General features: G+C 40.8%; 1 long non-coding RNA gene across 2 annotated transcripts in view; it reads left to right on the top strand.

Moving 5' to 3' along the window:
* The first annotated feature begins 421 nt into the window (after positions 1-421).
* Positions 422-6,000, top strand: part of LOC137860591 (uncharacterized) — a 64,177-nt gene continuing 58,598 nt past the window's right edge. The window contains exon 1 of one of the 2 annotated variants that reach the window (XR_011099029.1): positions 422-841. This is a non-coding gene — a long non-coding RNA (uncharacterized lncRNA). The remainder of the gene's footprint in view (positions 842-6,000) is intronic. The other variant, XR_011099028.1, reaches the window with a different exon arrangement.

Raw genomic sequence — 6,000 nt, 5'->3', positions numbered from 1 at the left:
CCCAAGAGATTTAATTACTTTGTAAAAATTATTTTCAATTGCCACTCAAATTATTAATCTACATTTTGGAACTGCTGGATTTATTTGTCTGGCTTGTGTGATGCAAAAGCTCAAGTTAGATGATCCTAATATAGCCCTTTCTAGGCTTAAAAATCTAGAAAATAGAAAATAACTACTCTGTGGCCAGCCAAAGTAAACAGAGTTATTCCCATAAAATCATTGCACAGTCTGTCTCACTCTAAAGTGAAGTCCCTGTGCCTGAACCTGAAGAAAGTCACTTCAGTTTCTCTGTGCTTCCCAAGTTAACTGCAAGCATTTCCTGACACACCGAACGCAGGCAGAAAAAGGAAAAACGTCGACTTGAGAAAAGCACAGCTTCCAATCCCCACCCACCAGCTTCAGTCAAAGGGATGACTTCAGTCCCTTTCTTAACTAATCCTGTCACTGTAAAATCCTACAGTCATTCTTCCACACATAAAGGGAAAACGGACTCACTAGGAGGACCTAGACTCTTTCAGCTTGAACTGTTAACCAATGGTGGAAATGCAAGAATGCTGAAGTTGTGCCTTCAGAGCCAATAGAGTGGATTTGTGTGTCCCACATGACTGTGTTTCCCCTGTCTTTCACATGGGCAGTATTTAGTTCAATTCAGAACTGCAGATAGTATAGCGTGCAGAGCAGCAATGGGATGTCTGAGCACAAGTGGCTGACTTCCAGGCGACTTCAAGAAGTGCATTTGTACATTTCTCCCGAATTAAATTGGAATTCTGCACCCGTGACATCCTCCTACCCTCCTGGTCTCTGCGGAAGGAGACAGCGACCTGCGCAGCACAACAAAACTGTGAGTACAGGTCTATTTATTTTTATTTTCAGTCTGAAAAGCAAATCGCTTAAAATCGTCAAAATGCTATGTGCACCAAATTGAGGGTTACTTTTTTGTATGAGATGAACAAGTATCAAAAGTGCTATTCAAATTCAGAAATATTTCTTGCATGCTTTAAAAAAAAAAAAAAAAAAAAAAAAAAAAAAAAAAGAGTTCTCCTCCAGGGCAGTGCCTGCATGCACGCTGCATGCCACACTGCTTCCTGACATAGCCAGCATGCTGCTTTGTTCATAAAGAAAAACAAAGACAAAAAGCCCTACACATGTACGTTGTTCACTTTTATTTGTACCGTGTGTCTAATCAGGCCTGATCTGTCCCCAAGGGGAAAAAATAAAGGCAAACTTTAACTCTGCCAGCAAGGGCAGCCCAGACTTTGCATTCATCTGACAGTTATTATAATTAGCTATGAAAGACAGCGAAGACACTTTGGGGCAAATAGCTCTAACATTTGGAACAATGAAGTCGAGCAAGGTTCCCATCCCACCCCTTCCACGGGGGGAGGGGGAGAGCGAGCGGCCGGGGGAGTGCGAGGAGAGGGTTATGGCTGTACTGAGAAAACACCACCGGCGCAAGATCTGGACTCGCTCAGCCCGAGGAGAGGCTTTTTGATAAGCAACTTTAACTGCCTCTTGACTGCGACTTGCATTCACTCGCCTGCCCGGTGGGGTGGGGAAGGGTGTGGGGCTCGCCACGGCACAACGTCAGAAGGTCGGGGTGGAGGGGGCACTGGGGACGAAGGGGGCAGAAAGAAGAGAATATTTCTAAGCAAGAGGCATTGCAAATGCTTCCCAGGGCTTTGCTGGCCAGATCTCCTTAAGCCCAAGTTGATTTCTGGGCAAGATTTATGAGAGTTCTCAAACAGAAGCAACAGACAAAGCAGAGCTTTTTTCCTTCTCCGGGAAAGAAATTGAAGCCAAATGGATAACTGTCTAACAAGAAGCACCGATTTGTATTTTTGTTCATTTCTTTGCAAACGTTTGTAAGACCTTTAATAAGGTCTTTCCCCCTGGCTGCCCCCCCTCTCCCCCCAACAAAAGTTAGATTCTGAAAACTACATTCAGAGGGGAAGAAACGAAGACAATAGAAATCTGACTCGGTCCTGGCTGGGCTGGATCTCTAATAAAGCATGAAGTGAAAACAGTTTCTAAGTGAAAGATGAGCAGACTTCTTTTAAAAAAAAAATTAAGTGCAATAAGGAGAAATTGTTGAAAGACTCCAGACGCTACTAATTATGGCTTAAATAAATCTTCCTGGACAGATGTTTGCTTGCTCCCACTGCGGGGAAAGGCACGTTAAAAGAAACGTTGTTTTTTTTTTTTTTCTTTAAAAAGAGGATCTGAGGCAATATTTTTTTGCCTATGATTTTTATTTTTATTTTTAAATACCCCATTTTATTCTTTGTCTGCCCTCCTGTTATCTCCCCCTCCCCCAACCGCCGCCCACCGCGCGCTGAGACACCTGAAGGCTAGACATAATGATCAACAGAGCTGCGCTCGCCTCGCTGGATTCCAGCCAGGTTTTTTTCCCCTCCACAATCAAGGAGCCTGCACGCAATGCACGGCAAGCCCGCTGCTCTATGTGCACATCAGACAGAAGTCTGAACCCGGCTGCAGGAAGATTAAAGACAAACACAATCCTTTTCTCCTTTCGTTGGCCCCACTCGGCTTCGACTTCACTGCGGCTCGCAAATAATTGGAAAGAAGAAACTTTGTAAATACGTACATGCGCTATTGTGCAAAGCACGTGCTTATGTGCGCGCGCTTTCCACACAGCCTAACTATGGGCATCCACTATTTCTGATTTTACAGTGCTTTCTACTCCAGCTTTGCCGTCAGTGCAGTATTTTATGCTAAGTTCTTGCATCACTTACACAGTTGCTGAGAAGCTCTTGTATATTACGTAAAGGTTTTCTATATGTATACAATGCACTGGATAAACGCAAATAGCATGGAGCCCTACGTCTGGAAGGCGGTCATGCTGAAATACTTAAACACTTGGTTTTAGAGAGATTAGCGAGATCTCCTAGACAATTTTGTGGCAGTTTAAAACCCAGCAGCAGCCAAACGCTTTGTGGGTAGGCTGTCCGTCTGCAAACGGAAGGAGGGGAGCGTGGCCGGGGGCCGCTTTGGGCCAGCTGGCCCCACAGCCGCGGCCTGGCCCCCGCCACAGCCCAGAGCAAGGCCGCCAGGCCCAGTGCCACCACGCCACCGAGCCGGCCTTGGGAGCGCCCCGCTCCCCAGAAGAGTTGCTCTCTGTTTGGTGTGGCGATGGGTGGGGTTAGAGACACCCAGGGAAAAAGCAGATTCAAAGCAGTTTGTGCTGTTTAATTTTTCAATATATGCTGTGTGGACCTGGTTTCTAAAAGTTCTTTGGAATTGCATCGTCTTTGGGTGCAAAGTAGGGTACGGTGCAAATGGTGGTTATTTTTTGCTCTTCAATATGGACTTTGTGTGAACAAGACTTAATTGAAAATACGTCTCTATGTAGGCATACAAAGTGTACTGCTTTTAATTTACTCCCTGAAAAGGCTTTAACTGAATTTTAGTCGGACTAACATATATCTTAATAGAAAGATAGGACTTTTTTTTTTTTTTTAAGCTATTTTCTTTATTATCGCTAATAGGTGTAAATAAAAAGGGAACCCAGCTTTGATAGCCCATATATTTAGCCTTTAAAAAAACTTCCTCAGCAGCAGAGACATGAAACAAAAGGTTACATCTAGTGATAACACTATCCACAGGCAAGGTAAAGGTTCTCAAAGGGAGATTTCAGAGAAATAAAGAGAATGAATTGATAACTACAGTCACATTGGAATTACTGTGTTTTTTAAAAACAATGGATTAAACACTTCTTTGAATGAACATTTTACATACCTTGGATGAAATATCAGCTAATTCAACACAATGGTTGTTTAAGTACCTACGTATAAATTACACGTCTATACACATGACTTCAGTAGTAACAATATGCTAATTTTCTTTCTACTTACTCTGGTGTATTATGCTTGAAAAAGAAATTTTGTCACTTAAAATTTTATAAATGTATTTCAAAATAACGACTGCAGCTACATTTTGAAATACTGACTTTTATTTTCTTATATGGTAATGACATAAGAAATCATATTTTTTATCCAGTTCCTAAAGACTGAAATCCTATGCAAATCAATTCTTCAAGACTTCAGAAGAGATTTATACGCTACCTTGTATTAGAAGGGATGTCTCAACTGGCAATTTATATAATGTTTGTCAATGCAAAAGGATTAACCACATAAAAGTTAAGCATTTAACTCGAGCTTATGAACGCAGGGCCCTTGGATCCATGTTTAGTTCAACACACTTTCCTTCTCCCAGTAAGTTCTCCTGTTTTTTGTGCATGATGGTTGTTCAAGAGCTCTGACTAACGTAGGTAGGAGAAACAAATGTCCAGCGTTTTTGCAAATATGACATTAGCCTCCAGCTGCTGTTGTCCAAGTACCAGAAATTTAGAGCTATGTGATTTAGCTTTTTACATGAAGAATTTATTTACTTAAATGTGAAAATTCTGACCTGTGTTTTATGCTGACTTCTTTAAACTTTTAAATAGTTGCTGATGTCGAAACAAAGCAATCGTGGAAGCTCATGCATATTTATGACTTTGTTCCTTAAAAGTTTGATATCTATTACAGCTCGTATCTTAGCCTATGCCCTCCAATTGGTTGTGCAAACTCCATGGTGCTACTCACAGAAACTTCAAGTTCAGATTTCTAAGTCAAGTCCTCCATACCCCTCTCCCCCCCGTGCTCTCCCCTATAGCATCTGCTTGTTTGAGCCTTTCCTTGTTCTAGCTGAAGTGCAAGTTTTAGTCATAAGAATAAAGTGCTCAGGATTACTTCCAAAACTTTCAAAAGATTGGCTGTTTCACTTATACCTTTACACAGGAGAAGTAACTTGAGAGCCTACCAGAAATGCAGTCAGTCTCAATAAGGTAACGGGGTCAAACGAGCTCATGCGTTGCAGATAGGAAGAGGACTGCACATTGCATTTTTATAGATAAAAAGCACAGAGTGGTTTAATGTAAACAGATTTCTGTTTGATATTTTGGCAAACTGTTGCAAAGACCAAACTACAGCTGAGCCAAAATGACTTTCGGCATGGTACAGTTAGACCAGATGGCCACGTGTTCTTTTCTTATTTAGATGAGACTTTTCCTTTCAATAACATCTTTCTTCCTGACCTGCTTAAAAATTCCAGCGAATGAAATCAGCACAGGATTTTCAATTCTAATTGACCATGTGCAGAGGAAGGGCCAGTAGAGAAATCAGTAGGGCCATTGTAAGGCACACTGCATCAATCTCCCCTTTGTCCTGAATCTTTTCTAGCATGAGCTAAAATAATTAAGAATATTTCATTTATATTATGTGTACAGCAGAAAATCTAGTCATGTTCCAGCAAAAATCATTGCAAGTTCTTCTTTTACAAATGTGTGCAACAAGGAATGTCTATCACACCCCAGACAAACAGGTACTCAGCATCATTTCATTGCCAAATATTCAAGAGAAATAAAAACCCTCAAGCAAAGAGTGAATAAAAAAAAGGAAAGATGTAGGTGAACTAAGGCATGATGAACTACTTTCCCTTTTCTAGTGAGGTCAGAAAAGGGAAAAGGAGATGATACCTAAGGAAAAAAAAAATAAAAAAATAAAAAAAATATAATTTTCACTATCCTAAGTGCCCACTAAAAACATCTGAAATCTTCAATTGCTATTAATATGCCTACGCAGATTTTACACACACACCACCCACAATAAGTGGGTTGTAGATCATGGTCTCACTTGTGTCTGAGAGCTACATGCAAAGTACTGTAAATACTGTACATATTATGCACAAATATTATCTGCAGACATATGCACATCGTTTGCATCCTAATAGTCTTAGATTATTATTATTTTTGGATTTGGTGAGATATCACCTTTGGACTAATATAACAATGATTATTGAGATTTAGCAAGCCAAACATGCCAAAGTTACACAACATCCCACCTTTACATTTACGTAATGTACAAATAACGTAAGCAAGTAGAAAGAATCCCTTAGAAGAAAAGAAAAAAAAAGACCAACTGAAAGCAACGCAGAGCAAGG

This window comes from Anas acuta, chromosome 8 (assembly GCF_963932015.1).
Source record: "Anas acuta chromosome 8, bAnaAcu1.1, whole genome shotgun sequence".
NCBI lineage: Eukaryota > Metazoa > Chordata > Aves > Anseriformes > Anatidae > Anas > Anas acuta.
This window is presented reverse-complemented; position numbering and strand designations above follow the sequence as displayed.